Genomic DNA, 24,517 nt, shown 5'->3' with positions numbered 1-24,517 from the left:
CTCCATCCCTAATGCCACTACCACAGACCTCACTTCACCAGTCTTGGAAGTACAGTCAAGCTCAAGACAATAATTTGTAATTTAGGACTTGGGCTACCAAGATGAGATGTGTGGAGTTGCCCAAAGCCTGTTTCCATGGTTTTGCAGGTCCCTGGTGAGGTTACAGAAGCTGCACCTGAGGCCCATGGCCTAAAATTATACCTGCACCCATTCCGATCAGCCATGTGGCCAAGAGGTAGGCCTTGTTCCTGGCTTCCTAACCTGGAAGATGAAAAGGAGTGGATAGTTGCTTAGATTTTCCTGGCCTCTCAGTGTTTTCTAGAAAAGCCAGTTTCCATACTCCTCCACCTCCAAAGGTCCATCTTCTAAAATGCTGACCATGCAACCCTTTGGTGATCCCCTGAGGTCTGACTTTGGGATCTGGCCAACATTATCAAGGTCAGAGCCACCTCAACATGGCTCTGCAAAATGTCATGCTATGAAATATTCTTAGTGCCCACTGGCTTCTGAACACTGAGCTTACAAATAGCCATTCGCTCTTTGCCCCCGTGTCACAGCACAGCTGAGCACCTGTGCTGTGCCTGTGGTGCTGACAGCTGCAGGAGAGCGTCTTCAAGGAAGGCCGCCCAGCATTTAGAGCAGCATCCCTTTAATCCCAGCAGTCTGGAGGCAGACACCGGCAGATTCCTCAGAGTTCCGGGCCACCCTGTTCCAATGGTGAGTTTCAGGCCAGCAAGAAAACACAGTGTGGTACTGTCTCAACAACAAAATCTAACCACAAACAAAACAGGGTGCATTACATTGGACAGGCTGAACGAAGGAGATTGCTCAGTGAACACAGTTGTTTGCAAGCATATGAAGCATATGACCAACTGGATTCAGTCCTAAAAGCCCACCTAAAACCTGCAAGGAGAGACTCCACAAAGTTGCCTTTTGAACGCCACAAGAGCCGTGATATTCACATAACTCCCCCACCACTCACAGAAACACAATAACAAATTATTTTAAAAGTGGGACAAGAATTCCTTCTGTTGCTCAGGCAGGACTTGATATGAATTGGGGTGTGTGTCCCTGCACCATGGATTCAGAAATTATCCTGTGTTTCTGTTCTTAAGATCTTAAATTTTATTTAGGTGGATGGGTATTTTTCCTATAGTGTGTTTTTGCACTATGTGCATGGAATGCTCTGAAGAAGCTAGAAGTGGGTTTCAGGTCCTCTGGAACTGCAATTACAGATGGGTTTGAGATGCCATGTAGATGGGAAGAATTAAAATTTGGTCCTCTGTAAGAACAGCCAGTGCTGTGAACATGATAGACATCTCTCCAGACCTTTATTCAGATACATAATAATGTATTTTTTTCCCCAGGAGCAACTTGGGTGTTAGGCCAAAATATTTCATTGCAGGCTGGTTTGAACACATACTTCTGTGTGCGCTGGAGAGATGGCTCTGAAGTTAAACGCATTGGTTGTTCTTCCAGAAGATTGGGGTTCAATTCCCAGCACCCACATGGTGGCCATCAACTTTCTGTAATTCCAGTCCCAGGGGATCCAACAAGCTTCTGGTGACTTCCAAGGGTATTTCACAGACATGGAGGACAGACATACATGCAGGCAAAGCACCTATCCATGTATAATAAAGTTGTAAGAAACAGGTACTTCTACCACTCACTACTACCACTCACTACTTTCTGTTCCCAGATGTCAAAGGAAAAGTCTAGGAGCACAGAAAGACTGGAGAAAGGATCATGTATCACTTCATCTGCCAGGCAAGTGATGGCCCTCAGTGGCTTACCTGCAGAGCTGTCAAGAAATGGTGGCCTATCCTCAGTTTTAACAGTCCAGAATATGGGAAATTCTAGACAGTGCAGAATGATGATAATGCTTGGTGGTGAATCTCAGGACTGCAGAGTAGGGTCTCTCACATGAAAGGCATGCAAGCAAGCCTTCTGGTGCCTGCTCCACATCTATGCAACAGCACAGGAGGAGGTTGGCCATGCATGGTTGTCATCTATCTACCCAGCAGCTGTACGTACATCCAGGTAGTATATGTAAGTGTCACAGGACAGCAGTTCCAGGACTTTAGCCCCTGGGGGAGTCACTGCCCAGATGTGTGGTGAATTCTTGAGGTCCCAGATCCTCAGAGGTGAGAAGGGTCCACAATAAACTATTCCCATCACAAAGGAGCTCGATAATGAGCTGATGGCCATAAAACAGACTCAGTCCTCAGTCTGGAAACTGTAAGCACTGTCTGAGCAGGCCTATGACAATGTCCATACACAGAGACAGACCTGGTACATCCTGCTTAAGGGATTGATTTGACAGATCCTGTATTCATGATTCTTACTCATTTTATTACAAAGCTTTCTGTCTCTCTTTCTTTTTCTTCTCTTTGCCAACATGGAATAGAGTTAGTTGTTTAACGCAAAAGAAAGTGGGCAGGACATAAGGGAGCTGTGAAGAGATAACTTGGTAGGAAGTTAACTGAATGCTTTGCTTCCTACTGCCATCCTGGTAGTTTAGTGAAGGAGCTCTATTGTGTTCAAAGGTGAACTACCACATAGCTAAGCTGTTTTGCTGCTTTTTTTCTTATTGTTTTCAGGGTTTTGTTTGTTTGTTTAGTTCTGACTTTGGGCAATGAGACATGTGTGAACACATATGCCACAGCACATGCGTGAAGGACAGAGGACAAGTTGAAGGAATGGGTTCTCTGCTAGGATGATCACAAGTCCTTGGCCTTGGTTGCAGGTGTCTTTAGTCACTTAAACAACTGGCTGGTTCCTGCCAGAGCACTCCCTTCTAATCCACCCATTTCAGTATATTCATTGTAGGTGCTGTTTTCATTTTTGGGGTAGAGAAGACTGGGTACTCAGTCTAAAGCCCTTCCCATGTTTGGAAAGGATCTGTCCACTTAGCCTTAAACAAAACACTATTTTGAGGGAGGGTCTGGTTAAGTTGCCCAAGTTTTTTGTTAATTTAGTCTGTAGCCATACCAGGCCTTAAACTTATGATGCGCCTGCCTCAACCTTCATGTGCTGGGAGTGCCAGGACTGCACTACCACATTCAGCGTGAAATTCATTTTGGAGATTAGCAACTTGACTGCCTTCTTTTTAAAAGTAACAGAGCTAAATTCATATCAGTTATGGCATGTGCCTTTAATCCTAACACTTGGGAGGCAGAGGCAGGCAGGACTCTGTGAGTTCAAGGTCAGCCTAGTCTACAGAGCAAGTTCCAGGACAGCCAGGACTGTTACACAGAGGAAAACCAATAAATAAATAAATATATAAATAAATAAATAAAATAAACCTTTGGTGTTGTTAATATTTTCTTATTCCCTATTGTGTCTATTTCATCTCCAATCTCTACTATTCTTTCTTTTATGCCCTACCTTTCCATGCATTAATTTTTTTTTTTAACATTTTCACTTTTTTTTTTGTTTGTTTGTTTGTTTGTTTGTTTAGGTTGTAGGTGGGCCATTTGGGAGCCAGGTCTGTGGAAACTTTCTCAGAGGCTCTGACGAAAGTGCTAAGAATACTACTTTTGTGTTTTGCCCAAGGGCTGACTTGACAAGGTCTGGTCAGGTGCTTGAGCCAGCCTCCTGGACTCAAGGGAACCAGCCTCTTCAGGCTGAGATGCTGTGGTTTTCAATCTCATGGCCACTGTGAGCTCAGTCTGAGGTATCCTGTGCTCTTGCCATCATTACTAAGTTATCTTTCTGTTGACTGCCCCATTCTCTACCTGCAAATACTGTATCAGCCCTGTACATCTTAATGAACTTGCTCACAGGAGCCATCACAGCTTATTCAAAACATACTGATCCCAAACCTTCTATCTTTAACATCTTATCCCAAGTGGTCACCCTGGTCACCTCCCACCCCTTTGGGGACCCTAAGTGTTGGTGTTTGGTGTCACAGACCAAGCTGTTTAATTTATTTGTTTGTTTGTTTGTTTGTTTATTGGTTCTTTGAGACAGGATTTCTTTGTGTAGCCTTGGCTGTCCTAGAACTAGCTCTCTAGACCAGGTTTAAACTTTTAATGTCCTGCCTCCACCTCTCAAATACTGGCATGATAGGCCAGTGCCACCACAGAAGGCTGGAAAGTGTTACAGTCTTGATTACCAGTGTGCGGTTGAGAGAAGTGTGTGCCTTATTGATATTGCGCCTGTCTGGTGAATATCGGTCAGATGGTTTGTATTTGACCTGGGTGGACTGGTCTCCCTTTCAGCTGTGAGGCAGGGCGATCACACTACTGTACATAGTTTAATGATCTCCGTATGCTAGATACCCTGTTCCCAGGAGGAGGTGCCTACTAAGTGCAGGTATAGTGCAGGGACGACTTTGCAGTCCAGGTGCGAGTTCTGTTGCAATGCCAATCTCTACTGGTCTGGGACAGTTCTGTGCCTGGAGTGGAAGCCTGGGCTGGGAACCACAGCACTCTGTCTCTAAGGGAGCTGCCCATGTCACTCAGGCATCACTAGCCAATCAGCGACTCCAGATAGACTGCCAGTCAGAATGGGGGTGGAACTTCTGGTCTGCCATGCTACAGGTTCCTGGGCTCTGTGCCTTAGGGATACTCGTGTATTTCCATGTGCTGTGCTGTGACCCACTACAGGGAGCTGTGAGAAGAGTGGGGCCAGGTCGGAGTCTGTGTCATGGTGAGTGAGGAGCCAGGGTTCCCACGGGGAGGGGCTAGGGGAGCGGGGAGGAGTCCCAGGAGCGGGACAGTGGGAACCAGCTGGACCCTCAATGTCGCCAGAGATCTCAGGTTCCCTGAGATAGCTGCAACTCCAAGGGGAAACAGAACTTTTGAATGGTATTTCTCTGCTGACTACGCCTGTGCAGAGCATGGGGAGTGGAGCCCTTTGTGGAAACATCCGTGTTGCTGATGGCATCATGCAAGGCTAGCATGTGCCCTTTTCATCTTTACAATGGAAAGGTGTTACTGTAACAGTGTTGTTACTGTCGCTCCCGCGGCTTTGAAGGAACCAGCAGACTTGAATGACATTACTCCAAGGGCAGAGCCAGGGGTGTTGGAGCCCAGTTGTGGAAATATCCTTGTTGTTGACATCAAGTTTCAAAGCACGTGCTTGCAGTCTATTTATGTCATTGTGGAAGGCAGATTTGCCACCTTGCAGAGCCCCAGTTTCTCAAGTGTTTCTAGAAATTCTGCACTTGGCAATGAACATTCAGGTCTAGGATCTCTCTGCATTTAATTGTGTGCAAGGTGTAAAGTCTGTCATTAACACATTTTCGTGTAGCTGCCACAGTGGTCCAGGCACCTGTAAGGCTAGACTTACTGGTTTTTCTGGTCTCGTGTCTTATTAATAGTGTTTTTGTTTCTAAGTTTGCTTGCATGTTCTGTTGATTTCTGTTCTTTCCCAGACAGCACAGTCTTTTTGTTGTTATTGTTATTTGTTTATTGAGTGTTTCTCGGTGTAGCTCTTGCTATCCTGTAACTTGCTTTTGTAGACCAGGCTGACCTTGAACTCACAGAGATCCACCTGCCCCTGCCTCCTGAGTACTGGGATTAAAGGCATGTGTTTTATATTCAAGGCTTTCCCAGGTTTCTGCTAACGCGAGCCCATCCTCCATTAGGCACAAGTCCAGTGAGATCCCCACTTTTCAAAGGTTAATTGTGTATGATTGCACCTTTTCCTTTAAAAAGATACTTTATTTATTTATTTATTTTCTACTTTACATAGCATTGGTGTTTTGCCTGCATGCATATCTATGTGAGGGTATCGAGTCCCCTAGAACTGGAGTTACAGACATGTAGTTGCTGGGAATTGAACCCAGGTCCTCTGGCAGAGCAGCCAGTGCTCTTAACTGCTGAGTCACTAAAAAGATACTTTAACTAGGCTAGTATGAGATGGTACTACTGTCCTAGGGAGGTGGGTGCCACACAGCTAAGGAACAGATGAAAGATTTCATGGCCTCAAGCAGAGACAGTTGAGTTCTTCCATGTGTCCTACCACACAGGTTATACTGTGGAAGCCAGTTGTCATGCAGGTCTTTCACCTTCTCAGTCCCCAGACACAAGGTGTTGCTTGGCCCCATCTTATCCCAGTTGAGCCTGGTCTGGGCTGTGATCAGACAGATTTCTAACTCCCTGTGTTGGCTGTAATGGATGACCTTAAGATTTGAACTTGTTAAAATAGTAAGATCAAATTTCAAACCTTCGAAACCTTGTATGGCACTTCTGCCCAGTTAGAAATGCAGCTTTGGATGGCATCATCTACAGCAGTCACACTTCAGCACACTGAACCTGATCCAAGGTTTCCCAGGTTCTCTGAGGGAACTGGGAGGGAAACAAGGGATAATGCCATGCACTCAGAGAAAAGATATGGACTTAAACCTAAGTTTGGAGGCCTTGAAATCTTTAATGTATTTTGTACTGCATAGAAGTCTCTTAAGACATATGCCTGGAACCGCATGTTTTGGGGCAAACTGCACATTATTTAAATCATCATAATTACAGATCATAATGCACTCTAGGTGTTGTTTTCCAATAGCTATAACATTTTTATTTACAAAGACAATTGAACAACTAATTAAACAAAGTTCTTAGTACTTTTACAACATGTGGTACTGAGTAAAAACATTTTCCTCTAAAAAGAGGGACCAAACAAAATTTACATAAGTATCTAGATTCACTCCTTTTCCCATAGACAGTACAAATTCTTCAGGGTCTCATAGGAATTTTTTTCTTTCCACTCGCTGAAGTACATGTAGGTACATGCTGCTTCATATCACCTGACAGCCTTTTCGGTGGATTGTTATGAAGTGCTCTCCCCCGAACCCCAGGGGAAGGGCTGGACAGGTTTGCCTTTGGTTCCGGAGAGCCTTCATTATTGTCATCTATTATCCAATCTCTCACCACCGAGAGCAGAGACTGTTTGTACTTCAGTTTTGCTTGTAGATTGAGGACGTTGTACACGCTAAGGGAATCAAAAAGTCCACAGTTTATAAGATGCAGCACTACTTTTTTTGTCCATTTCATGGTTTTTCTTAGAATGGAACAACGTGAAAGGAATTGAGCTGCAGTGTTAGTGCCTTCCATGTGGGCACTGGATTCCTTGATGCGGGTGGGTTTACAATATTCTCTCCTGTTTTCTGTTTTTTTTTTTTTTTTTTTTTTTTTTTTTTCTGTTGTTGAGACAGAAGTGTCATGGATTGTTGATATCATTCAGGCTATCAACCCCCTTGTCTTTTCATGCTAGGAGAAGAATGTCAGTTTTCTTCCTTTTTGATACTTTCATTTTTAAATTTCTTGGTACACCTCTACTCTCCCTAACAGTCCCGTGGACTCTAGCTTGGTTCTGTAGCAGCAGCTCATCAGCAGATGTAGCACTGCAATGGTTATCTTGGTAAACATGATGCCATCTGCCAAGACTGGGTCCAAGGACTGAAAGAGCAGTTTCTTGCAGTTTCTTTCCTTCAACAGTGTATATTGCAGATACAGTGGTGTCACTCTCATACACCATCTGAACAAGTAAACTGTATTCTGTTATTTCACTGGATTGTACATTTGAAATTTTAAATGTCCTCTCCATGTATCATTCCCTCGTCCAAAGAAAACTGCTGCTTTGGTTTGTTTATTATGTGAAATTTAGGCAGGAAATAATCCACCACAGGTTGGATCTTGAAAATATCTCCGAGTGACTGTCCATTTTGGCATGATCGTTGAAATGTCAGGATGTCTATATTTACTCAAATCTATGGCGATTCTTGGTCTGTGGAAATATAGAGGTACATATCAAAGGATCTGTTCACCAGTCGTCTTTCAAGCTGTCTTTTCCTGTTTGACTCATAAGAATAATTAGGCCAAGGAATTTCTTGATGTCCTTCTGTGTAACTGGAGACCACTTTGGTGTTCTAGATGGTGTTTTGCATTTCATTACAATTTGATCATGATAGCTGGGCAACTCTTTGCACATCTCAAAAAATTCATCACCAAAAAAAGATTAGTAATGGAGGGTACAGAGTCACACTGAGTCAGAAATGTAGTGACCTAAGCATAACCTACAAACATCTGTAAGTGTGGTAGTGTGTCATTTTCAAACCAACAGTAGCTTCGTCAGTGTTGGAATCACTTGAAAACACCACCACCTTGTTCTTCCTTACAGGGCTAGTAATTTCATTGTTCGTAGAATCATCTCTGGAATCATCAAAACAGTCATCTACATCTTTGACCTCACTAGGAATATCGGATAAATTATCATTAAATATTTCCAGAAGTGTATCAGTTTTGTTGGTTTCCCTCCTTATTCTGAGCAAGGGCATTTCCAAAAGTGCCAGGAACTTGAAGACGAAGACTGTTTGAATGACCAAAATACAGTGTAACTACATTCCTGCAATTATATAATTTTTCATACATTAACCTGCAGTTTCCACCCATGAGATCGCTCCTTTCCATGTGGACAAGACAGTGTGTTTACATCTAAGATCCATAACAGATGGCACTTGAAACATGAGAAAATTCATGGGAGTCCTTAACAGATGATATGCAAAACAAGAGAGGAAACTTGTGAGGTCCCCTAACAGATAGCATGTGTGGTACGAAATGTGTTAATCTCTTAGATGGGGTAGGGAAGGTTATATTAAGGAAGCCTGTAACCCAGCCAGAGAAGTTGGCTCCTTGTAATATTTGGAAATATTTTTTCCTTCCCTCTCTCTGTCTTTGTCTCCTCTCTCCCTCTCTTCCTGTCTCTTTCTCTCACCTTCTCTCTTCCTGTTTCTGTTTGCCTTAATAACTTTCACTCTTTTCCTTTAGAGCTCTTTCTTCTTAGATTGTATCCTGTCATTGTATATATTTGCTCAACACCCCCAGATTTCTATCATTGAATGCTTGGTCCCCAATTAATGGAAGTAATTGTGTAAAATTGAGTTGTATGCCCTTATGGGGGTAGGAGCGTCTTGTTTGTTAAGATGTGTATGTGGGCTTTGAGGTTTCAAAAGACCAGGGAAAGAGAAGTATTTCTTTCTCCTGTTTTCCTGTGTATCGGGATATAACACTCAGCCCCATGCCTACCTACTGATGCTTTCTTTCAAGATGATAATGGATGAATGCTCTCACTAGAATCAATCCCCAAATTAAAATCCTTCCATTATAAGAGTTGCCTTAGTCATAGTACTTATTCACAGCAATAGAACAGTCAGAAAGACAGGTTGTTTTTGTAATATTTTGGCGTATTACCTCTCTGTATTCTGTTCATGTCCTGTGTTCAAGGAAGGCTAAATGAAAGAGTAAAGAACTGATTTCTTGAGAAAACATTCCATCTGTGGTACGTTATTTATAGAATGTCTTTATTTCTTTATTTTATTTTTACCCTTTATTCATTCATTATAGGGATGTTCAGGTTCTACGAGTTTGTAAGCTTTCTGATGCTTCTGCTATGGTTGATATCTAGCTCTAATCTGTGGTGATCTGATAAGATGCAAGGAACTATTTTAGTGTTCTTACATCTGTTGAGACTTGCTTTGTGTTTATGTATATGGTCAATTTTGGAGAAAGTTCCACCAGGTGCTTGTGGGGCATTCACCAGAGAAGACTGCTAGGACATGGATTTATGCCAATAGAAAAATCTTTATTTGCCATCCTGCTACACTGAGTGTTCTGGATCCCAATGTAGCCCTGAGCCTTTTTCAGTTTGTGCTTTTAAGTAGAAAAACCATGTTCTGGGTTGACATATTTCAGTTAACAAAAATGTTTAGCCAGAAGCAGAACTACAGACTAAAAAGTAAGTTTAGTACATTTATAGACTTTCCATAAATATGAATCTTAATGGATTAGGCCTTTGTTTTTATTTTTGGCAGATGGTGTTGTCTACCTCCTGAGTTTTACATCCTGAATGCTACTTCCATTATGGAGTCAGTTGTGATGAGGTCTGAGGGTCCAGGGCCTGTTACATTCCCCACTGGACCTAGTGAATGAATCAAATCATAGAGTCATCCTGTTTTATTTTAAGATTCAGGGACCCTGCATTCGTCCAATCAGAACAATAATGGAGTAGTTATCTAGGGGAACCAAGAGAACAGACTGGTATCAATTATTTTTCCAACCACAGCAATATTTTTTTAATTACTCTTGATCAATTAGTATAGATACAACTTTTTTTTTTTTTTGCAAAGCCATAGTTTCCTTTATATCTTGAGAAGTAAGTCTAAGACTTTTCAATTTTGTAGGATCTTTTTTGTAAGGGACTCTAACTGTTGTTTTAATTCAGAAATGCAAACTTTTAACACTCTAGGTCCTGATCAACCTGTCTACTTAATTTGGAAAGCATCCGGAGAGGCACATTTAGTGAAACCCTTGGTACCTGCCTACCAAGTAGTCTCAGTGGCTCAGTAATATTGTTGTTATCCTGATGAATTAACCCATAAAGGAGAACATTAACTTGGTTGCTGTCAGTCGCTGTAAGTTTTGTCAGTAAAAGGCTCACAGTCTGGTTAGTTCCTATCCCTGTGTAGTATGTTGGGGGCCAGGTGTCTAAGCACAGCCAGCACTCCTGGCCAATTTCTGGCTGGGAATGACTAACTCCACCCCCATGGTCCCTTCCTGTGGCATAGAATCTGATTTTTCAATTTCCTAAAGGCCAGAATCTTTTTAAAGAGCTTTGCCAGGAATCTTCAGTTTACAAACCCATTTTTTTTTTTTTTTTTTTACTGGAAACTCCCTTGTTTCTGGCAACCATGGAGCCTAGCCACATGGGCATGCATAGAATTGTAAATTCTGTATTTCTATCTCAAAAGATAAACCCCCATCTTCCTTTTCTAATAGAGCCAGACATTTAAAGTGGGCTTCAGTGAGCAAAGGTCAAAATGAATATGGGTTGCTGGTTTGTACTTACTTTTGTGTATCTGTCTTCTTAGTTCCCAAGTTCAGGCCTTCAGGCAGTGGTGGTTGGACCCTGACCCTGCACTCATACCAAATGAAATGTAAGACTCAGGAGGAGGTAGAGGGACAGGGATTTGAAAGTCTTGGGTACCCAATGAAACCTAAATTTAATGGCTCTGTAGTCCAGAGACAGTCCATTTGGCAGCATCTTTGGCTTCTCCTTTCTGGACCTCGGTGTGGTAGGTAAATGGTGTAATGTGAGCTATCTTCACAGCCAAGGGAATGAAGATAATTACCTTTTTGGGTCCTTTCTAGGTTAGTTCCACTGTTCCTTTGGCTACTCATTTGACCCCAATAGTATCATTGAACTGGAACAAGGGCAAACTTGCGGTGGACTCAGAGGTCAGCTGGGTCTCTAAGATAATCCAATGAACAGCCATTATGGAGGGCTGGATGCCTGTAGTGACTTGAGAAACTAATGGTTAAGAGTTTTGCAGACTGTTTGTTTTCTAGGCCTTGGAAACAGTGGGGGAGGTTTTACAAACATCATCTCTGAGGGGGGCTAAATTCCTCCCTGTATGGATTGCTGCTGGCAGAAACAAAGAACAGGAAGAAGGCCTGTCCATTTTTGGTAGAGTCTAATGAGAGTTTTGTTAAAGTGTTTTTTTGGTTTTGTTTTTTTAAATGTCTTTTTTATTCTTTTTACCTGGCCAGAACTCTGAGGTCTGTATTCACAATGGAGTTTTCATTCTGTAGCTAAAGCTTTAGTTCTTAGTTGAGAAATTTGATGATGAAAGCCAGGCCATTGTTAGACCTCCTTGCTAGGTAGGCCAAATCAGGGGACCCCTTCCTGAAGGAGCTCTTTTAGGTATTATCTGAGTAGTTTTAGTCTGGGTCGGGAACACTTTTACTGATCCAGAGATGGTATCTATAAAAACTAGCAAGTACTTTTAACTTCCCCAAGCAGAGTGGCTCTTGGTGAAGTCAGTTTTCCCAGAGATCTTGGGGTCTTGTTCTGTCATTTGGATGCTTTCCTAGGTAAGGGCTCTCTGTTTTAGATTCACTTGAGCACAAACCTGTTATCTGCCTGAGACATCCCTTGCTAGGCTGTAGCATGAATCTTAAAGAGTCTTATTAATAAGATCAAACCTGAGGCCAGTTATTGGGGTGAATGCTAGAAGATCAGAGAGGCTGAACAAACCACAGCCACTTCACCTTGCCAATTCCTCAGCTGATTTCCTCAGACTGGAAGCCTCTCAGCTGAGCTGTGCTGCTCAAAGCCTAAAAGCTTAACCAGCCAAATGCTTCTAGTTTCTGGACTTCATGCCTTATATACCTTTCTGCTTTCTGTCGTCACTCCCTAGGATTAAAGGCTCACTTTCTGGGATTAGAGGCATGAGTCACTATGCTTGGCTATTTCCAGTGTAGCCTTGAACTCACAGAGATCCATGTCTCCAGAAGGCTAGGATTAAAGGCGTGAGTGCCACCATTTTCTAGCCTCTGTATCTAGTGGCTGTTCCATTCTCCGACCCCAGATAAGTTTATTAGGGTGCACAATATTTTGGGGAACATAATACCACCACACTAGGCTATCCAAATATACCCTGGTCTGAGCACCTCACGAAGTTTTGTAGACCCCAGTTAAGTATCCTGGTGAAGAGTAATTACCAACAGCTCAATCAATTGTTTTGGGGAGAATGGTCCTTCCCTCTGGTGTCCATCATTCTGTGGTTTTGAGCTGCCCATTTTTTTTTTTTAAACCATGGAGTCTCAGGCAGTAAAGGGTCATGGTATGTCATCAGAATATCAACAGGCCCCACTGGTTTGGTGGGCAGCCAGGTCAGAAGCCTAGCAGTGGGAGATAGCAATTTGTAGGAGGAACCAAATAGCCCATAGGAGGGCCAAGACTTTTTTAATGTCCTTTTTCCCAGCAGTGAAAAACCCTCTTTCTCTGTAGATCCTACTGTTGACATACCCGGCAGTAAAAGCATAGTGATTGTGTATATGATAGAGGACTTTCTTTTTTTTCTACCTGAGAGCCTGGGTCAGATCAATCAGTTCTGCTCTCTGGTCTAAAGTACCTGTTGTGAGTCCTTATTATTTCAGTTACTGGAGCTGTTGTAGCTCCCACATACCTGGTTTCATCTTTCATCACCTGAGGAGGAGCACCTGTGTCAACACGCAAGAGTATAGACAAATTGATGATGGTGGGTGACTCAAATTAGAGTTTTGGGTGGACCAGGAATGGGGCCTGGTACTGGATCACACAGGCATTACACAGCCAGTGTATTAGTGCTCCTCATAGGAGGCATGATCCATGTTGTGTGCTGTGTGTATAAGATCTTGACTGAGAGTCAACTTGTTTTTGTTTCCATTCATTACACTAGCATTAGCTACCATTGCTCTTAGAAAGGTGGGCCAACTTGTGGATACAAGGTTCAATCCTTTGTGCATGTATGTCACAGGTCATTTCCATGGCCCCAAAGTTTGGGTTAAAATCCCTTTTGTCTTGTTTCATGGAGAAACAGATGAAAAGGTTTGGAGACATCTGGAAATTCTATGGCTGGAGTAAGGCAAAACTTTTTTTTTTTGGTTTTTCGAGACAGGGTTTCTCTATGTAGCTTGGCCTTCCTGAACTCACTTGGTACCAGGCTGCTCGAACTCACAGAGATCCGCCTGCCTCTGCCTCCCAAGTGCTGGGATTAAAGGCGTGCGCCACCACCGCCCGGCCAAGGCCAAACTTTTTAAAGCCTTAAATTCCTTTTGTTTACTCTCAGTCCAGATTAGAGACTCAGTGCCTCCCTTGGTGCTGGTATGTAGAAGCTTTGCAATTTCTACCAACTGGTATCCAGAGGTAGCAATATTCAGCTACTCCTAGGAACTCTTGAACCTGTTTCTTAGTCTTTGGAATTGATGACTGAAGGATGGAAGCAATCCTGTGATGCAGGCTCCTTTTGCCTTCCTTCAGCTGTTAGTGAATTAGGTAGGTTTCTACAAAGTTGGGCTTTCTTAGCCAACATTTTGTAGTCCGAGGTCTGTAACTCTTGCAGCAGTCCCTTGGTGGCCCTTTTATAATCTGCTTTCCCAGGAAAGCTCTAAAGGAAGGTCAGGAACTCTGCATTTAGTGTCTTTAACTCCTAGGGCAACCTTGTCCAGGGATATTGCCTACTGTAACCTCTCCCTGAGTCTGTCCATTTAAAAGCAAAGAAGGGGTGACTCATCTCTGTACCAGTGTGAGACTGAAGAATTCATCTTTGATGTCCAAGAAGTGTATACCTGTTTCTGTGGAAGAACTAGACTCCTGGGAATTAGAGGTCCCAGGTTTCTTTATATGCAGGAGAAGCATATTCCAGTGTGACTGGCAGGGCACCAGGATGCTTGTCTCTTCAAGCTAGGCAATATGGACTTCAATTTCCCCTTTTGTTTCCACGGTCATGGGTAATGTTTATCTTTTGATTGTAGACAGAACTTTCAGCTAGGAGATATTCTTCTGATAGAGAGGAAGATACCAAACTTTTGCTTTGTGTCTGTAAGTCCAACTGTGTCTCATTATCAAAGAATGTGATGGTGGCTTTCAATTTATGCAAAAGTTCCTGTCCTGATCGCTTTTTTTGTTGTTAAACCAGGTTTTGCACTACCTACAGCAACTTGGACCTGCTTATACCTCTAAATTTCTTTATGCTTTTATAACATTTTTCAAATACCCTGACTGGCTGAGTGACAAAGGAAATCTTTTTAGCAGCTGTCTTTAATCTTTCTAAAAAGTACACTGTGAAATTGCTTAAAGTCTCCTTGGTCAGTTTTAGAGAGAAGGGAATATCTGTTCTTTCCAGGCTGCATTGCCTGGCAGCAATTCCCTTGCCCAGCCCAGGGGCAGCATTTTTACTTTTTTCGGAGAGATTGGTTGGTTTTACAGATCATTGGTGAAAAAGAGATATAAATTATGAAAGAGGAAGTAGTGGAACTTTTTCTTTTCATTTTGTTTCAGTCCAGGAGTAGTTTTCTCTTTCTCCTGGAACAACTTAGAGCAGCACAAAGTGGAGGGGATGTTCACCTAGGGAAACTATTTGCCCCCCACCCTGTGTGCATTTCAATTACATGGTAGGGGGCTTGGGGCTTGCAGTAGAGGCCCAACCCCTCCCCACCTCGACCTAGGGACCAACACTGAATGTGAGCAGGAGTCAGACAACAAAATGAGCAAGTGCTTCTAGAGTGGGACAGGTGGAGAGGTTCATTTTCTCTTATGGGTGCCTTGGCAGAGCCAAAAGGATTTGAGTCCCCAGCAGGAAAGAGTGTACTTCTTTAACCTGCTGGAAGAGAGTTTCACACCAGAGAAAGCTTCTGGTCATTACAGTGAAACAAAACTTATGAAAATACATAGAAAGGCATGTAGAGACACACACAGAGAGAGACAAACATTCATTAAAAACAACCAGGGTGGCCCTCACATATTCATACACCTGAACAAAGGGATCCAGTGATATATGTCCCATTGTTTCTGGGGTGGTTCAGCATGCATATCTGGCCTCTTCTTTGTGTCTAAACAGAAGGCACTTCAGTAAGACTTAACCTTCAAAGGTGACAGAACAGGGGAGTTTCTAATTTGTTTCCTTTTGTGCTGGAGGTGTCAGACCCCTCTGAAGCATTAGGCAGTACTTGATCAAAGGGAGCCCTGGTGTGGTTTAAATAGAAATGGCCCCCATAGACTCATGCTTGACTCATAAGGAGTAGCACTATTAGGAGGCTGGCCTTGTTGGAGTAGATGTTCCCTTGTTGGAGGAAGTGAATGACTGTGGAGGTGGGCTTTGAGATCTGTGTGTCTCTGTCTTCTGCACCTGCTTCTTCAGCTCTATATCTGCCTGCATGTCACCATGCTTCTTACCATGACAATAATGGACTAAACCTCTGAATTGTAAGCCAGCCTCAATCAAATGTTTACCTTTATAAGAATTGCTGTGGTCATGATGTCTCTTCACAACAGTACAATCCCAGCTTAGACACCTGAGTACCTAGATTATCTCAAGTTGCACACTCCTAGTAGTCCCCTGACCATTGCACTCCTCCCCTCTCCAAGAGGCTCAGAGACCTCTCAGTCTTCTGAGGGTCTTGTTTCTGGGAACTCAGTGGGATCTCCAAATGTGAGTGTTCACCAGGAAAGCCTGCTTGGCCATGGCTTTAAGCCAATAGAATGTCTTTATTAGCTGGCCTGTACTACACTGAGTGTTTAGGATACCAGTGTAGCCCCATGCCTTTTTCAGGATAAACTTTTAAGCACAAAAAATAGCATGTTTGGGGTTTACATGCTTAAGTTAGCATGAACAGTTAGCCAAAAGTAGAACTACAGGAGCTCCCTGGGCTAAGACTAACCTTGTAGTCTCGATTTTCTTGCTTCTACCTCCCATTTGGTGAGATCAGGCCTGTCAGGTCTCCATGCCCAGCTGTAAAGGGCTTTTCAATAAAGGCTTGATTTTAGTGAGACCTATTCTGCAGGCTATACTCTTTAGCCTAATTCTCAGTATTTTATTTTTAGAGTCATACATAATTATATAGGGATGTGATGGATGTAACTTGAGAATCAAGGACTGTTTTGAACCTGTGAACTCTTGCTTGTAGACAGCAAATTCTGGTTTTCTTTAGATACAACCCATTGCTAGGGTATTCTAAATGTCTTCTTCCTCCAAGATAACCATGTGTATGTCTTCTGCTGGTAATAACATCCAGAAACCAAAGCCATGCTGTACTTAGTTGCTAGGGGCTGGAAAGATGGCTCAGTGGTAAGTGTGCATATGGGCCTTGCAGAAGACAGAGTTCAGTTCCCACACCCAATTTGCCATTTCTTTTGACTATGAATGACATATTCCAGGTTTGTGTCATTTCATAACTCTAGTAACTTGTATCCCAAACGCTTTACTCTTCTTTGTCCTGGAATATTCTTGTGTGGTTATTTTTGTGTTCTTCCTTCTTAAGTCGTGGTGTCAAACTTCCTATGTCCCCAATAATGCCCTTGAACTTCTGATCCTTCTACCTCCACCACTCAAGTGTTGTGATTACAGCCATCCCAATCCTTGCCCCCTTTATGTAACTGAAATTGCACTCAGGGCTTCATGCATGCTAGACAGGTATGCTGTCAATTAACCTACACCCTCACCCTTTTTAATTCTTTTTTCATTTTAATTGGATTTTTAATTATAATTTTGTTACATATGAATGCTTTGCCCACTTACATGCCTGTGTACAATGTATATGCCTGGTGCCAGTGGAGATCAGAAGAAAGTCAGATCCCCTAGAACTGGAATTACAGGTGGTTGTGAGTAACCACATGGGTGATGGGAACCAAAACCAGATACTTTGAGTATCAAGTGCTGGTAACCACTGCTCATCTCTTTGGCCCCATGTGGTTTGATTCTAATCCTGCACAAGGGGTTGTGAGTGACTATTAGTTCTCTGCCTAGCATTTACTGAAGGCAGCATTGGATTCTTGTGACCTGATGATAGGAATAGTTGTGTGCCTCCAGTGAGTGCTGGGAATTGATCTAGAACCTCTTTAAAAGCAAAAGGTGATCTTATCTGTTGGCTCATCTTTATATATTCCATCATTTTTGCTTTTGTAGTTTGTTGTTTTATTGCTTTAGTAGTATTTTTGAGAATGCTTTGATCTATCAGTCAGTTATTTACTTATTTATTTATTTACTCATTCATTCATTCATTCATTTGGTTTTTTGAGACAGTTTCTCTGTGTAGTTTTGGTGCCTGTCCTGAATCTTGCTCTGTAGACCAGACTGGCCTCGAACCTGACTCTGCCCTTGAGTGCCAGGATTAAAGGCATGTGCCACCACTACTCAGCAGTCAGTAATTTATTAAAAATTCCTTCCTTCCTAGGAATTACTAGCCTTATAATTTACAAGGGATCAATCCAGTTTGTAATACACAAGTACAGAATTGGAGTGAATGTTTAATACAATGGAGGAATTTTGAGGGAGCCCTTAAGTGCTTTCTTTTTTGTTGTTGTTGTTTCAGACAGAGTCTCACATTAGTCTAACTTTAGCTGTCCTGGTAATTTCTACATAGACCAGGCTGGCCTGGAATAATAGTTTCAACTGTCTCTGCCTCCTGGCATTTGGTGTTAAAGGTGTGCACCACCACACCCATATTGTCTACCCTTTTTTGAAGTTAACAATTTGGATAAAATTTTGCTGATGTATTCTAAATAGTGTTAAACTGTTTGCATGTTTCTCTGTATATATTACTAGCATTTCTTCTGCAATGCCATATTCTATTCAGCAGGCATAGAAATGGAAGGCATCATTCTCCTTTTCTGTTTCCTTATACAATGAGTTGGTGACTGCATTTGAAATTCTATGACCCATGTTGTAGAATATATGGAGCACAAAGCATTATGTAAATATATTCTCAATGAAGTATACATTTGCAGTGCAGTCTCAATATTTCTATTATGTACATATATGGGATACTTTAGGAAGTGGTGACCTATGAGGATGTACATGTGAACTTCACTCATGAAGAGTGGGCTTTGCTGGATCCTTCCCAGAAGAGTCTCTACAAAAATGTGATGCTGGAAACCTACTGGAACCTCTCTGCTATAGGTAAGAATGTGAGCTTTCTGTCACTTTTTAACTTAAGGAGATAAGACTTTCTTGGATACTTGTGGTCGTGATTTTTGCATGTGAAAGAGGTAGAATTTGGTGAATAAATCAGGCATTGTTCAAAGGATCAAGAAAGATAGTAATTTCACTTGTGCCTAATTTCCAGTAATATATCACATACATTTTCTGGTACTGTATTTTAGGGTACAAATGGGAAGACCACAATATTGAAGAACATTATCAAAGTTTTAGAAGACATGGAAGGTAATTTTCATGTGCAAGCTGATACATATGTACCTCCGAAGAAATGTTAATGTATCCTGAAGTTTTAATGAAAATCAACAATGCAAATAAGCTCAGCTTTTGTGATGATTATTGAATTCTCACAACACTTGTGCTCCAGTGTCAGGTAGCTGATTATTGTTTGCAAAAATTCCTTTAAGGACAAGACAAGGAAACAATGCTACAACAGATGTCACAATTTTAATTCATAGCCATATCAGGGGCATGTTGTAGAACAGTGTATCTATTTACTTTCATACCATTCAATTATCATAAAAGGTATTCACATTGATAAGTGGATTAGTGAATGTCTAAGACCTTTTATAAAAAAATCTTCCATATCAAAATTAGTATTCCTCATATACTTTTAATGAGTAACTTACTTTAGTTTAGTGAGAAGAGCAGTTTCTGAGAGACAAGAAATTTATCATTGTGTAGAAACCTGAATCTCTATACCACATCTGTATGAGACATAAAACATTAGACATGTGAATGCAATGTGAAAACCTTTTCTTGATTATTTTCCCTTTAATTAGGTATATCATCTGTCCCTATAGATTCAAGCCATGTGAGCATAAGGGACATGGAAATAAACATTGTTCTTCTGTCTCTCTAAGAACAATTAAAAGATATGTAGTAGTCCCTACTATGAGCAGAAATGATGACTGTTATACAAGTTTACAAGTAATTGGCATACCAACTTCAGTGGAAATGCATTAACAAACTTACATTGCAGAAAAACCTTATGAATTCAAAAAATATGGAAATTTATCTGTCTCTACTAAATCCCTTTGCACTTGTAGTATGATTCACATGATAGGAAATTGTTACGAATGCAGTCATTGTGGTAAAACTGTGAGTTCTTCCAGTTCTCTTCAAAGACATGAAAAAATACATATGGGAAGAGGAAGTAGTAAATGTGAACCATTTACTAAAGACTTCAGCTGTTACGGCTATCTTCAAGCACACAAAACAGCCAATAATGAAGAGGATCTCTATGAATGTCATCAATGTGATAAAGCCTTTATATCTGATTCCTCTTTAGAAGTACAGCAAATAACTCATTTTTAAGTAAAACCCTGGGAATATGATCAAAGCGATAACACCTTTGTATGTCACAGTCTTCATCAAGTACATAGAACTCATGGTAGAGAGAAAAGGTATGGATATCATCAATGTGGTAGAGCCTTTGTATGTCTGCCTTATCTTCAAATACATACAAGTCATACTGGAGAGAAACCCTATGGATGTAGTCAATGTGGTAATGCCTTTGCACAGAAGAATCTTCTCAGTCACGAAAGAAGTCGTTGGAGAGAGAAAACCTATGAATGTATAGTCAATGTTATAAAGCCTTTGCTCATAAAAGTCATCTCAGTCATGAAAGAACGCATACTGGAGAGAAACCATATGAATGTAATTTGTGTGGTAAAGCCTTTGCATGGAAGACTAATCTCAGTCATAAAAGAAGTCATAGTAGAGAGAAACTCTATGAATGTAATCAGTGTGGTAAAGCCTTTGCATGGAAGACTAATCTCAGTCACAAAAGAAGTCATAGTAGAGAGAAACTCTATGAATGTAATCAGTGTGGTAAAGCCTTTGCATGGAAGACTAATCTCAGTCACAAAAGAAGTCATAGTAGAGAGAAACTCTATGAATGTAATCAGTGTGGTAATGCCTTTGCAGAGAATAATCTTCACAGTAATGAGAAAAGTCATAGAGGAGTGAAACCCTATAAATGTAATCAATGTGGTAAAGCCTTTGTATGTAATAGTCATCTTCACAGTCATGAAAGAAGCCATAGAAGAAAGAAACACTATGAATGTAATTAATATGGAAAAGCCTTTGCATATAAAAGTAGTCTACTCTGTCATGAAGGAATTCATACTGGAGTGAAACCCTATAATGTAATCAATGTAGTAAAGCTTTTGCATGTAATAGTCCTCTTCATATGCATGAAAGAAGTCATACTGGAGAGAAACCCCATGAGTGTAATCAATGTGATAAAGCCTTTGCAGATAAGTGTCATATTCACAGGCATGAAAGAAGTCATACTAGAGAGAAATCCTACGAATGTGGTCAGTGTGGTAAAATGTTTGCACATTACAGTAACATTTAAAGTCATGGAAAATTTCACAGTGGTAGAATTCCCCATGAACCTAATAAATGAGGTATAGCCTTGCAGTCCACATACATTTTTCTCACTGAGCTATCTCACCAGTGTGTAGCAGGAATCTTAAAAGTTCTTATTAATAAAATCAAACCCGAGGCGAGTTATTGGGGTCCATGCTGGTAGATAAGAGAGACAGAACAAGCCATAGCTATCTCACCTCACCGGATCCTCAGCTGGTCTTGTCTCCTCATCCGGAATGGGTCTCAGCTGAACTGTGTTGCTCGAAAGCCTGAAGCTTAACCAGCCACATGCTTAACCAGCCAAAATCTTAACCAGCCCAATCTCTAGTTTCTGGTCCTCACGCCTTATGTATCTTCCTGCTTTCTACCACCACTCCCTGGGATTAAAGGCTGGCTTTCTGGGATTAAAGGCGTGTGTCACCATGCTTGGCTGTTTGCAATGTGGCCTTGAACTCACAGAGATCCAGAGGGATTTCTATCTCTGGAATGCTAGGATTAAAGGTGTGAGTGCCACCATTTTCTAGCCTTTGTATCTAGTGGCTGTCTGTTCTCTGACCCCAGATAAATTTATTAGAATACACAATACCACCACACCAGTGCTTGAGTAAGATTCATAGAGACAAGTCATTGTTAAATTATTGTCTCCTTTTCTTGTTTTGTTTTGTTTTGTTTTTCAAGACAGGGTTTCTCTGTGTAGCTTTGCGCCTTTCCTGGAACTCACTTGGTAGCCCAGGCTGGCCTCGAACTCACAGAGATCCGCCTGGCTCTGCATCCTGGGTGCTGGGATTAAAGGCGTGCGCCACCACCGCCCGGCTATTGTCTCCTTTTCAAGTTGTAAACATTGTGTTTCAAGAAGGCAGGAACACAGAATAATTTGAATAATAAAGCCTATTTGCAAATGAAAATGATATTTATTCTGTTGGTTTAGTTTGGGTTTTCATTGCTCTGAAGAGACACCATGACCATGGCAACTCTTATAAAGAAAACATTCAGTTGGCATGACTTGCTTATCGTTTCAGAGCTTCAGTCCATTATCATTATGACAGGGAGAATGGTGGCGTGTAGGCAGATGTGGTGCTGGAGTTGAGAGTGCTGCACCTTGCAGGCAATGGGAAGTCAACAGACACTCAGCAGTATCCTGAGCATAGGAAACCTCAAAGGCCACCCCCACAGTGAAACTTCCTCCAACAAGGCTTATCCACTCCAGCAAAGCCACACCTAATAGTGGCACTCCCTATGAGATTATGGGGTCCAGTTATATTCAAACTACCAAAGTTGTTATCTGTTATTTTTTAAATCATGTTACTTTATTAAGGACTAAATACTTGTTCTTAACATATTCTCAGAAACAAATGAATGGCAGAAAATTTTATCAGTGGGTAAATGTGTTTCCTGCTAAGCCTGATGACCTGGTATTTTGTTTCAGAATGGCTGTAGGTATATAGAGTGGTCCTTTCTCAAAAAATCAAAAAAAGCAAAACTGGAAAGATAGATGCATTGCCACAGGACCCAGGTTCAATTCTTATCATCCACGTAGAAGCTCACAACTGTCTGTAATTCTGTTTTCAGGAGATCTCACAGCCTCATTAGCTATATGTGCATGCAAAACAACTTTTCATATAAAATATAAATTAATAACTGTTAAAAAGTATATATCCTTTGCAGAGAACAATCTTCACAGTAATGAAAGAAGTCATACAGGAGAGAATCCCTATGAATGTAATCAATGTGGTGAAGTATTTACACAGAAAAGTAATCTTCACAGTCATGAAAGAAGTCATAGAGGAAAGAAACATTATGAATGTAATCAATATGGAAAAGCCTTTGCATATAAAAGTAGTCTACTCTGTCATGAAGAAATTCATACTGGAGTGAAACCCTATAATGTATTCAATGTAGTAAAGCTTTTACATGTAATAGTCCTCTTCACATGCATGAAAGAAGTCATACTGGTGAGAAACTATGGCTGTGATCAGTATGGTAAATTTGCACAGAAGAGTCATCTTCATAAGCATGAAAAAAGTCATCCTGGAGGGAAACCCTGTGAATGTAATCAATGTGATAAAGCCTTTGCAGATAAGCTATCCACTTCTGCTCTGTTCTCCTAAGTTAATGTACTAAGGGAGGTGTCCATTTCTTCTCAGCTCCAGCCCAAGATGTTACTTCTTCTGGGACACTCTGCTAAAGGGGAATCCCTTGCAGAAATGTAGCAATTTACTCAGGTTCTGGTGAAAAGTTGTTACTTTCTCTGCTCAGCCCTCCTAAGGGAAAGTCTCGGCAAAGGTCTCTGCCCACAACTCCTTAAAGTCTCAACAAAATAGCAGGATAGATAGCTAGAGGAAGAAATCTGAAATGTGTCATTTATAAATATATCAGATCTATACGTTTTGATATCATTGATGAACAGTTCATCAAAAGGATCTGAAATTGTATCAATTCATATGTAAAGTAGAAGCCCAATTATTAGGAATGGAGAGGTAAATAACAGCCTGTAATCAGACTGTCAGCTAGGAGTGCCTTTGTCCTGCAGCAGCCTGGTTATATGGTGTGATCAAGCGATCCATGATCCATAAGGCAAGTCAGCATCCTGTGGAAATATGCAAGCATGTCTTATGGCAAGCCAGGCTATAAAATTCCCATAGACTCCAAAAATTTAATTTTTTAAGGCCTTGTAACAGCCTATAGCCTGATATTTTCTGAACAACAAATATTTGGGTGACTCAAGGACTGGTGGGAGGCTTTACATATCCTATTTTTGGGTTTTTCCTCCACCAGACAGGTAGCAACTACAATTCTCTCAACATTTAAAAGCAATTGGTTAATGGGGTCAGCAGTGGACAGTGGCCCCTAGGGTAAGTTTTGATACCCTAGGCCAATTGTCATTTTGGACTTGTTTACCCAAGTTCTTTTAAGTTTAAAATCCATCTAGTTGATTGGGTATGTGTGAGTAGGTAGATCTAATGTCTTTCTGGGTGACCTAGAACTTGTTATATGTTCTAGGATGACATTTTACTTCTAATCCTCTTGCTCCTTTGTGTCAATTGCCAATATTGTAGGCATGCACAATCTTATCTATTTTATGTAGTGCTAGGAATTGAACCCAATGTTTCTTGCATGCTACACAAACAGTCTACCAAATGAGCTACATCTTCAGCCCCTGAAACACACTTTATCTACATATACTTCAGACACTGCATATGATCTTCCTCATATCATCAGTTCTCTTGGCACAAGCTGTCTATAATTTAATCCACTTCTGACACTACCTGTAAAATATTAGATTTCACAAAGTAAAGTGTTCAGAACCAGAAGAGCCCACACTTGGGATGTCCATTGTCCTTTTATGCTGACCAACCAGGTATAAACCAACTGTGAGTTTTGGTGACCTCCTACTGCATAACTTTTAGGACAGCTCTTGGTGTTTATATTAGTAGTGGTGAAGCCTGCCTTCATTAGGGAATCACTTTATTTACACTTACTCATGTGACAGGTTTTGGAGGCCCTACATTCTTCATAAAGATGTCTTTCCTTTTCTCAACACAAAAATCTACACTTTACAAAAAAACGTCAAATCTGGACTTGAAGCTCTTTATGTGGAGTTTTGGCTTGGCATTGTACTAAGTTTGTGATTTGTGCTCTGTGTAGCATACACTAGGTGAACAGCTG

The 24,517-nt window shown here is 41.3% G+C and overlaps 1 protein-coding gene and 1 non-coding gene across 6 annotated transcripts in view; one reads left to right on the top strand and one right to left on the bottom strand.

Moving 5' to 3' along the window:
* LOC114687850 (zinc finger protein 431-like) overlaps positions 1-24,517 on the top strand; it is a 45,155-nt gene that overhangs the window by 9,667 nt on the left and 10,971 nt on the right. Inside the window, exons 1-2 of one of the 5 annotated variants that reach the window (XM_037197879.1) lie at positions 18,415-18,439; positions 18,643-18,703. The exons of 2 other annotated variants lie outside the window; for them this stretch is intronic. The gene's annotated coding sequence lies outside the window, so the exon portion shown is untranslated. Of the gene's footprint in view, positions 1-18,360; positions 18,440-18,642; positions 18,704-24,517 lie in introns of those variants that run through there. 2 more of the 5 variants (XM_037197882.1, XM_037197881.1) reach the window with 2 other exon arrangements.
* On the bottom strand, positions 467-608 carry LOC114687852. The gene has a single exon (XR_003733709.1). It is a non-coding gene; the product is annotated as a small nucleolar RNA SNORA43 (small nucleolar RNA).

This window comes from Peromyscus leucopus, chromosome 22 (assembly GCF_004664715.2).
Source record: "Peromyscus leucopus breed LL Stock chromosome 22, UCI_PerLeu_2.1, whole genome shotgun sequence".
Lineage (NCBI taxonomy): Eukaryota > Metazoa > Chordata > Mammalia > Rodentia > Cricetidae > Peromyscus > Peromyscus leucopus.
Note: the sequence above shows the minus strand (reverse complement) of the source record. Positions and strands in the feature narration are given on the sequence as shown.